Consider the following 10,819-nt stretch of genomic DNA (forward strand, 5'->3'; position numbering starts at 1 on the left):
GTGCGTGCGCATGAGATGTGACGCGTGTGTGCGTGTGTGCGTGCGTGAGATGTGACGCGTGTGTGCGTGCGTGCGTGCGCATGAGATGTGACGCGTGTGTGCGTGCGTGCGCATGAGATGTGAAGGAGTGTGTGCGTGCGCATGAGATGTGACGCGTGTGTGCGTGTGTGCGTGCGCGTGAGATGTGAAGGAGTGTGCGTGCGTGCGTGTGAGATGTGACGCGTGTGTGCGTGCGTGCGCATGAGATGTGACGCGTGTGTGCGTGCGTGCGCATGAGATGTGACACGTGTGTGCGTGTGTGCGTGCGCATGAGATGTGACGCGTGTGCGTGCGTGCGCATGAGATGTGAAGGAGTGTGTGCGTGCGCATGAGATGTGACGCGTGTGTGCGTGTGTGCGTGCGCATGAGATGTGACGCGTGTGTGTGTGCGTGCGTGCGTATGAGATGTGAAGGAGTGTGTGCGTGCGTGCGCACAGCAGGGCTGGAAATCTCCTAGATCGAACCAGCAGGCCAGTGAATTCTCGGCACAAGTGTGTTCACTGGATCCTGGAGGGGACCCGACTGTGCTCCCTGGGGGGCCGACTGACTGCTCCCCACCTCGCCCGGCACCCCCTGCGGTCCCATAGCCCCTCGTTCCCCCTCCCCGCCCCCACTCTGAGGGAGCCGCTCGTGAGGTGAAGGACGGGACACCTGCTCTGCGAGGAGCAGGGCTGCTGCCCCACCCAGGGCTTATGGCCACTGGGAGCGCCCACCCTCCCCCGACCACGGACAGCTCGCTGGGCGTCCACAGAGGGCAGGGAGGGCCTCGCCGCCCGTCCTTCGTGGAGACTCGGGTGCGAGGCCACACGCCTGACTTTGGATGGGGCCCACGTGGGTGGACGGAAGCAGGGGGGGAGCGGGCTGCCCTTGCGCCCAGCCTGTGATGCTCCTTGAGGGCGGGGCGGCCACGCCTCTGCCCTGAGTGCCCTGGGCTCGGTCAGTGTGGTCGGATGGGTGGTGGGGGGAGCCACCTGCCCCCCTACGCTGGTGCCCAGAGCTGGATGCTGCAGGAGCCCCTAGAAACGGGCCAGGTGGGGGTGGGGCGGCCCTGAGGCGGGCGGGGCCCAGGCCGGATCCCGGAGGCCCCAGGGTGTCTGCCCTGCAGAACCCGCCTCAGCGGACGCTGGCGGAGGAACAGGCAGAGGGGCCCACAGAGGCTTGCTTTCGATGTGATGTGAGTTCCCGGGGCGGCCACAACAAAGCACCACGACCCTGCTGGCTTAGAACAGCAGAAAGTTGTTCTCTCACAGTCTGGAGGCCGGAGCGGGATCCAGGTGTCCCAGGGCCGCGCTTCCTCCGGAGGCTCCAGGGGAGGGTCCTTCCTGCTTCTTCCAACTTCTGGTGGCCCAGGCGTCCCTGGGCCTGTGACCAGATCCCTCAAGTCTCTGCCTCTGTCTTCACGTGGAGTTTTCCACTGCATGTGTGTCTCTGAATCCCCCCTCCTTATAAGGACAATAGTCATTGGATTCAGGGCCACCCCCTCCACTGTGGCCTCATCTTTTTACACCTGCAAAGTCCCTATTTCAAAGTAAGGTCCCGCTCACAGGCACTGGGGTTCAGGCTTTGAACAGAACTTTTGGGGGACACGATTCAGCCCATGGCAAAGGGAGCCCAGCCTCCCCCGCCCACCCATCTGCACCCGCTGCGCTCTCCCCTCTCCACCCTTCGGGGGGGCCTCTCACTGCTCATCTTGTTACAGAAACAGCCCGCTCCAAAATAGCCGGGTTCTCTTCATCCCTTGCGCTCACGCCTTTTCCGGTTCAGCTTGTTTGTTCCACACGTGCCTGGAGGGACGTTCTGGCCAAAGGGGGGCTCGAGGCCTCCTGGTGGGCGCCAAGCCACCTGGATGGACACACCTGAGCTGACCCAACAGGGCTGACCACAGCGCCTGAGCCCGGCCATGGACCTGACCGAGAGTCTCCCTGGGACCAAAACTCTGAGGGTGGATCTGTGACGGTGTCTCAGATCAGTCCTGTGCTGGCTTTGCACAGTGTCGAGGGGCTGAGATGAAAAATGAGTCACTCTGGCAATTTCCAAGTCTCTGGAGAGCTGCCAGGGAAACACACAAATTAAATATTCTCATTGGTTGCTTGGGATCGCACAGACCTGGTTTCTACCAGACAGAATATGAGTGCAATTACAGCAGATACCAGCACACGGAGGCCGGAGAAGGAGAGGCTGACACCGGGTCCTCAGTGCTGGGCTGTGGGTTCCGGGAAAAGCGCAGAAATGCGCAGTCTCCTCTTGAGATGCGGCCCCAGGTTGGGACCTGAAATTGAAGATGCAGCCGAAGGCAGGAGGGGTGGCCGCTCCCACTGTGGCACAGGAGGGTGGGCTCTGGGGTCCGGCTGCCTGGGCATCTGGCCTCTTACGCCTCACTAGCCGTGTGACCCTGCAGATGTGACCTAATCTTGTCACCCCTGATCTCCTCATCTGGCCAGCGATGGTCCAGCCTCATCTTGAGCTCTGAGAGGGTTGGACAAGGCCACGTATGTGTGGCATTTCCTTGACCTTCTTAGTGGGTCCCAGGTTAATGTCAAGCACCAGAATGTCTCCAAGTGGTCTCGGGACCACTTACAGCAGAATCACCGTGCTGGGCAGAGGCCTGGAGGAAATGCTAAACCACAGCGTCCGGGGTGGCCTCTGCATCCCGCCATGAAGAAATCCCTGGCCCGGACTTGCCTCCTCCCGCTGAGAACCAGGCAGAATCTGGGGACGAGTGACCTCGGGCTCGGGCAGCAGGCGGCCCAGGACTGAGGTTCTGGGGAGGAGAGGCACCGGGTGAGTGCCAGGCTGTCCCTGCTCCCGCCTGGGTCAAGTCAGGGAGAGCTGGAGCCCAAATGGTGTTCAGAGGTCACGCCAGGCTGGGGAGGCAGAGGTCGGGGCTGGAGCCGCCGGGGCAGGACACCAGAGGGGGAAGGACCCTGCGGGAGCGGGCAGAGGTGTCTGTCTTGGGTTCCTGGTCCTTGGCTGAGGGCTGGGCCGCCTGTGCTCAGTGGGAGACCATGGGGTCCAGCAGGGTGTGACTGCCGTTCAGCCAGGAGCTGAATGGGGGTGTCAGGGACACGGGGGCCGGGGATGCCCTAAGTTCCCGCCAGGTAGAGTAAAGTGACGCGGCTGACCCCTGCCGCGCTTAGCTGAAGCTCTAGGAAGGCCGTACCTTAGGAGTGCCGGCCATGCCCCACACCACGGGCACCACCCCAGGATGAAGGACGAAACCAAAGAGGACCTGCCCTACGGAAGAGTCAAGCCAAGCAGTCCCAGCAACGCCGACCCGTCAGCCGAGGACGGATGGATGCATTACATCCACACAATGGGGTGTTAGCCATGAAACAGGTGCAGCTCTGACACACGCCACAACATGGATGAGCCTTGAACACGTCATGCTAAGTGAACAAGGCTACGCACAAAAAATCACATGTTGTGCGATTCCATTGAAATGAAACGTCCAGAATAGGCAAATCCACAGAGACAGAAGGTAGATTAGCGGCGGCCTAGGCTGGGGCTGGGGCTGGGGAGGCCTGCCAAAGGGGGTGGGGTGTCCTGTTGGGGGTGAAAACCATGTTCTTAAATTGTTCTTGTTTGTTTCGCTCAACATCCTGTTTTGCAGGTTCTCCCACGCTGTAGCCTGTGTCAGTGCTTCACTCCTTTTGTGGCTGAGTAACATACAGTTGTATGGGGCACCGTTCATCACAGAGGGATGCCGGCTGCTGTGCATCTGCTGCCACAAACACTCAGGTTAAAGCTTTGGTGTGAAGGTATGTTTTCGTTTCTCTCGGGCTTATACGCAACAGTGGAACCTTAGACCTGGGGTCCCCAGCCCCCGGGCCGCGGGCCGATAGTGGTCTGCAGCCTGTTAGGAACAGGGCCGCACGGCAGGAGGTAAGCAGCGGGCGAGCGCGCGAAGCTTCATCTGCCGCCCCCCCTCGCCCCCCATCTCCCACATTACCACCTGAACCACCGCCCCACCCCAGTTCGTGGAAAAACTGTCTTCCACGAAACTGGTCCCTGGTGCCCAAACAGCTGGGGGCCGCTGCCTGAGATCCCATGGTAACTCCATGTTTAACAATTCTGAGGATTCACCAAACTTTTCCAAAGCAACTGCAGCGCTTTAGGTTCCCACCAGCTATGCACGAAGGGTTCGGTTTCTCTTCCCAGAGACTTACATTGTTAAAAAGAAATTGTTTAAAGAAGAAAAAGAAAGCTCCACTCGGCGTGACAGAACACAGCTGCGCTTGGGAACCGTCTCTGGCACGGACCTCCGTGCGCTGACGTGTGCTGCAGGTCTGAGAACACGAGCCCGATCACACAGGGATGAGGGCCCAGAGGCCAGGAGGGGGTGACCGGCCATCTGGGTCCCCTCTACCCGGCCGCTCCTAGAGATATGCCACGGGCACACCGTGCAGATGTGGCAGCCACCGGCCTTCGCCAGCGCTGTCGGGCAATCGTGTCCGAAATGTGGACGTGCCCCTGTGGCTGCGGCGTGCGTGGTTCCCGTGGGCGCCCACGTCGTTGGCAGCCACGCGTGCATGGTTGCCTCCGGCCTCCGCAGGCAACAGCCCTGCCGTGGGTTCCTGCTTCCTCCCTGTGTCTCCATCTCTTGGCCAAAAACGGTGGGGCGGGGGGTGGCGGGGCCGGGGAGGCAGGTGGCAAATGCGGGGGGTATTTTCAAATCTCAACGTTTTCTCATCCAATAGCCCAGCTTGTATCACTAAACAAACTCATTTGAGAAAACAATTGACTTTGAACTCAGCAAGCCTCCAGCTGCTTCAGACCAATTTGGGCACGTGGATCCCAGGTTCCTGGGGAGACCCCGCCGGGGGACCCAGTACTGACGCCCTCGACGCCCACAGCTTCATCATATACAACGGTCAAAATTAGCAAAAAGACAACCTGCAGACTGGGGGGAAATATTTGCAAATAGCCAACCAAGGATCATATCTGGAATATGTAAAGAATACTCAGAATTCAACAGTGAAAAACTAATAATCCAGTTACAAAATGGGCCAAAGATGTGAAGAGACATTTCAGCAAGGAGGACACGTGGGTGGGAAACAAGCCCCGGCGGGGATGCTGGACGTCACACATTGTCAGGGAGACGCAAACAGAGCACCCAACGGACTCTCACCGCACCCACCAGAGGGGCTGCGTCGGGAGCAATGACAACACCAAGTGCCGGTGAGGATGTGGAAAAGCTGGACCATCGCCCACTGCTGGGGGCGGGGCGGCGGGGGGGATGGAAAATGAGCAGCCACCTGGAGAAACCGCCAGGCTGTCTTACAGCCCAGCAACCGGCCTCCTGGGCTTATCCCAGAGCAATGGAGACCCATCCACACTTACCTGGACACACACCTTGACCTGCAATAGCCAAGCCAGGAAAGACCAAAATCTCCTGCAACAGGTGAAAGGCTAAACAGACGTACAGACCAAACACAGCCAAACCGTGGACTAGACTTGGCCGTAGGAAGCACCAGCAACCAGGCAGCACATGGACGGATCGCCCGGGCCCCAGCCCGAGGGAAGGAAGCCGGTCCCAGGTCACACGCAGTACATTGCCATTCATAGGACGTTCTTGACATGACAAACTACAGAGAACAGACTTGTGGCTGCAGGGGTGAGCAATACTGCGGGCGAGGTGACGGTAAAGGGCCACAGGAGGAAGCCTCTGTGACGGCACAGACCTGCACCTGCGGGTCCAGGGTCCACGCACGTGATGGACGCGGGGGAACGGCCGCATGCTTTGCGCCGGCTGTGACGTCGAGCTGTGGCACGCAGCATGTCGTGCTGTGCGTGTCGCAGATGAGAATCCGCAGAGATGGACTCCTCTGCACTGTCTGTGCAGCTTCCTGTGAACCTGTAATTATTTCAAAATTAAAAAAAATTGTGTTTGGAAATGACGGCAGGCACTGCTTCGTTTCAGGTGAGTTGGACCCCGGGCCCGTTTCAGCGTATGTTGTAAAAGGGCTTGCGCTGCCCGTCATCTAGGCTCGCTGTGGTCTGGCAGCTGCTATTCCAGTATCACTGCATCTCACATTCAAAGTTATGAAAAGCCCTCATTGTCGTAACAGCATTTTTAAAATCTGTTTGCCTAGCGAGACAGCAACCAACTGCAATAGCCTTGGGGAGACAGGAGGGCAGGGAGACGATGTGGTATCAGCCGCCAGGGTTTCTAGATGTCCTCTTTACAAAACCACACAATTGATCCAAAATAGACCACAAATACGGGGGCGGGGCGCTCAGTCTGTGAGGCCGGGATCCGGTGCCAGGAGCTGTGCCCCCGTCGAAGACGAGCTGGTTAGCGTTGGCGGAACTGTTGTTCAATAGAGTTGAATTAACACACCCTTGGCCCTGCTGGTGCTTTTATCTCTGTCTGTCCGGGGTGCCAGGGCTCCACCGTCAGGGCACCACTTTGTGTGCGGAGGACAAACATTCTGGGAACCGAGTCGTTACCAACTTTTAAAGCTACGTGTTCAGTCGCTGGGCTGAAGCATCATTATCTTGCCGGAGCAGCTGCTAGGGTATTAACGAGCCCCAGTGGTGACACATGGAACGGAATCAGCTCCCCGTGTTCCGGCAAATTGGCAGATTTCACTGGGAACCCTTTGCGGTGCGTCTCCAGGAGGCCGCAGTTCACTCCGCGGATGCACGCGCAGCGCAGGGCCAGCCGGGGCCGCAGCCTTGGCCGTGGGCTGGAAGCGGGGTCCCTCCGAGGCCCCTCAGGTGCCCCGTCTGCCAGGTGCCCCTCCCCCCGGCTCTGGCAAAACTTTCCGAACACCCACCTGGTCCTGGTCACTCTGAGCCCCCAGCGGCTCCTTCCGCTCGATAGTTCACTTCAGTACTTTTCCAGCGCCCGCGATGTGCCAGGCGGGACCCGACCTCCCCGTCCCCAGCCCTACACCAGGAAGCCGGCCCACGGCGGCAGAGCAGCACGACCCAGCCGGCCTCACCCAGCGACAGTGTCTGAGCTCGCGGGCAGGCGAGGCCGGAGCCTGGGCCGGGCGGGAGGTGCCAAGGCGCTGACACGCAGAGCAGGCTCTATCGTTTGTTTCCTGTTTCACTGATTTCTATCCTTATCACTATTACTCTCTTCCTTCTACTTGCTTCAGGTTTAATTTGTGATTTTCCTCTATTTTTAGGTGAAAACTTAAACAAACAAAGCCACATGTTGTGTGATTCCATTTATATGAAACATGCAGAACAGGCAAAAGTTCATAAAGACAAAGTGGCTGGGGTGAGACGGGGCGGCCGTGCAAGGCTTCTTTCTGGGGTGATGAAATGTCCAAAAACTGGTTGTGGTGATGGCTGCATGATTCTGTGATTATACCCAAACCCTTGAATTGTGCCCTATAAATGAATGAATTGTAGGGCATGTGAGTTATCTCTCAAAAAAGCTGTTTTTGAAGTTTACGTAAGGTCGTTTCTGTTGACTTTGTTCAGAACAGGGAGTCACATACGTCACACATGGGATCTGTGTACCTGGCCGCCGGCTTCGGTTCTGCGACTCACGTGGCATTTCCTGCACCCTGCACCTCAGGGGGTATCAGCAGGACGACAGGTATCAGGTGTGCAGAGATGGGGTGCCTGGGCTGAGTGGTCCCAGCCTCATGACGGCACAGCCGGCAGCCCCATGGGACTCGCAGGTTCAGAGTCCGTTTGGGAACAGAGGATGGGTCACCCAGACGGAATCATTTGTCTCCAGGCTAGAAACTAGACCTCAGGCCTCCCTGCGGCAGACAGCGCCTGAGGGGTCATGAGAAATGACCTTTGTTTTTTTTTCTCCCTTTGTTTTTGGTCTTCCTCTCCTGACTTAAAAAGTTAAATTAATTAGGGGGTTTTAATTTCTATTTTTATTTTCTAGTTGTGTTACCGACCAGGGTTCTTGGCCTTCCCCAATCAATAGAAATTGACTAAAGGCCAGATAGGAAATTCACGCAAGGCTTTACTGGGGCCCCTCCTGCAGCAGTGGGGAGGGAGAACAAACAGCAGGTTCCCTTGCTGGCTGCGGGGGTGGTGGTGGGGGGTGGGGGTGGGTGGGGGGAACCCCGGGGGTGGGGGGCGGCAAGGGTGGGACCCGTCCCGGCCCGGGGGTGGTGGTGGGGGGTGGGGGTGGGTGGGGGGAACCCCGGGGGTGGGGGGCGGCAAGGGTGGGACCCCTCCCGGCCCTGCCTGCCTGCCTGCCTACGGGAAGGGGGCTGCTTCCCAGGACCCTGATGTGAGCTGAGGGGCTGCATCTTCATGGGTTTCTTACCCTGAAGCCCCTGCCTGGTTCTCGCCCCCTCACTGGTCCAGCGGAGGAAGCAGGTGGCCGGCCCCCGGCAGAAGGTCCTCTGAGTCCAGGACCCCCACACCAGGGCCCAGCGAAGCTCCTGTCTGGGGTCTCCCCGGGGCTCGCAGGAGCCCCCCCAGCTGTATCTCCCCTCTCACTGGACTCAGCCCTGGGGGTTTCATCTGCACACAGAGTCATGGGTTGCCCCCCAGGGATCCATGAATCCTCGACCCAGAGGCGGCATCGAGGCCGCCCTTCCTGGGAGGAAGATGTGTCACTTTCAGTGAGTTTTCAGACTCTGAGTTCAGCCTGGGTCCTCATGTCCAGGATGGAGCTGGTGCCGCTGCCATAACCTCAGCAGACCGTGGAGACCCTGGGACGGACGGCCCCGGGGACTGGTGCACGGCGGGGTCATGGGCTGCCGGGGCTCTCTCGGGCTCCAAATCCAAGCTGCGTCCCTCCTCGGCCGTGCTGCAGCCTTGCTGGGCGCTGGTCCGACAGACTTCTGGGTCAGAGTCTGGTGGCTGCACGCCTGGCCCTTCTCAGGACTCTGAGCTTTCCAGACGCCACCTTAACGCCCCCTTGGCGGACCAAGGCTGCCTGCCCCCCTCCCTGGAGGAGGAGAGCCAAGCCCAGGGGGTTCACGGCGTGTCCGGGCGCCTGGCTGGAGAGATGCACCTGGGATCATGACCAGGCCTTTCTGACTTCAAAGCTTCAACTCCAGCCTCTGTGCTGTCCAGTGTCCAAGGAATGTCCTCCAGGGGGACCCGAGGGGGCCAGTGACCCTGGGGTCAGCTATGACGGTGCAGCCCCCGAAAGACCTGTCCCCGGAGTCCCCCGACCTCAGGGACCAGGGACTGCAGGCAGGGCCGGGCTGCAGCAGGAGGGCCTGTGCGGGAGAGCACAGGCTGGCTCGGGCAGCAGCCACCAGGCAGTGAGCGGCCAGCACATCCTGCCGTTTCGCATTGAGCACGACAGGGTGGCCGAGCACGTGCTTAGAGGTCCCCCACCTGCGGGGGAACCTGGGGCCGAGCCCACCTGGGCATGGGTCGTGCTGGAGACCCACCCCTCCTTGGAGTGGAAATCTCGGACCTAAGCGCATCCTGTGTGTCACCCGTCCCGGCTCCGAGCGGCCCCTCTGCGGCCAGATGCTCATCACCTTTGGCAAAGGCCCCCATGGGCTTGGGATGAGAGGGGCTCCCCCGGAGTCCCCAGGGAGCCGGCCGGGGGCCTTCCCACTCAGCTCTGGACTGGACAGAAGTGATGACGCCAAGCCCCCTGGGCTGGGCTGAGGTTCTGGCACGTCTGCATTTTTATGACGTGGACCCCACCCTGGGTTTTTGGGGGTTGACAGCCACCCTGCGCTGGCCGAGGAGATCAAGGGAAATGCAGCCTCTTCTGTGTCTGGGTCCTCATCCTGGAGGAGGAGCCCCCTCTCTCCGGGTGGGAGCGGGAGGGGGGGGGTCCTCGTTTTGCATTTCAATGGGTTTTTATGAACCCACCTGCACACACACAAAAAACCCTTTCTGTGCTGCATGGGCGTAATTTCAGCTTCAGCACAGAAGCGAGGACGGCTGTTATTGTTCCTCTCAATGTACAGATGTTTCTTCCCCTTCCCCCCCCCCCACTACTGTCTGGTTGGTGACGACATAAATACGACGTGTCTCCTTGCCATCTCGAAAGCCTTTTGTTTTCGGGGACAGCAGCCTATTATGATGTCACGGGTGGGACAGTAATCTCCACCCCCAACCCGAAAATCTCAACACAGACAATGAAAGAGGCTGTGGTGGGCCCAGAGGTAAGGAGGGGCCCACGGGGAAGGGAGGTCCCAGCCCGGCGCCCAGCCCAGGGTGAGAGGCCCTGCACCCCCGCGGGCCCCACCCTGCTGGCCGAGCGGTCACGTGGGGAGGGAAGGGGCCTGGAGTGGCCTTGACAGTGTCTAGGCTTGACGGTGGCTGTGATTAAGAGTGGAATAGCCTCTGTTCATCCTCCTCCTGGGATTCGGGACCCAGAGCCGGGGGCTTGGGTGCGGCAGCCCCGACCGACGGGGCCAGGCCTCTGCGCTGGGCGTCCATCCCGGCGCCTTGAGGTGCGGTCAGGACAGCAGCGGCGGGACCTCAAGGGATGTCAGGTCATTGGTAAGACTTTAGATGAAATCCGTCCGGGGACTCGCCACAGCGCAGTGCCGAGGGGGTGTCTCCTCCTTCCACAGATGCAGAAGAGATTTGATGAAATTAAACATCCAGGGACTTCCCTGGTGGCTGAGTGGTTAAGAATCCGCCTGCCAATGTAGAGGACACGGGTTTGATCCCTGGTCCAGGAGGATCCCACATGCTGCGGAGCAACTAAGCCTGTGCGCCACAACTACTGAGCCTGCGCATCTGGAGCCTGCGCGCCACAACTACTGAGCCCACGTGCCACAACTACTGAAGCCCGTGCACCTAGAGCCCGTGCTCCAAAACAAGAGAAGCTACCGCAATGAGAAGCCCACGCACCGCAACGAAGAGTAGCCCC

The 10,819-nt window shown here is 59.7% G+C and overlaps 1 long non-coding RNA gene across 1 annotated transcript in view; it reads left to right on the top strand.

Moving 5' to 3' along the window:
- LOC114487603 (uncharacterized) overlaps positions 1-5,757 on the top strand; it is an 18,240-nt gene extending 12,483 nt beyond the window's left edge. Inside the window, exons 3-4 of the long non-coding RNA XR_003682774.1 lie at positions 3,650-3,797; positions 4,737-5,757. This is a non-coding gene — a long non-coding RNA (uncharacterized lncRNA). The remainder of the gene's footprint in view (positions 1-3,649; positions 3,798-4,736) is intronic.
- Positions 5,758-10,819: the final 5,062 nt, after the last annotated feature.

The sequence above is a fragment of the Physeter macrocephalus genome, chromosome 14, assembly GCF_002837175.3.
Source record: "Physeter macrocephalus isolate SW-GA chromosome 14, ASM283717v5, whole genome shotgun sequence".
NCBI classification, from domain to species: domain Eukaryota; kingdom Metazoa; phylum Chordata; class Mammalia; order Artiodactyla; family Physeteridae; genus Physeter; species Physeter macrocephalus.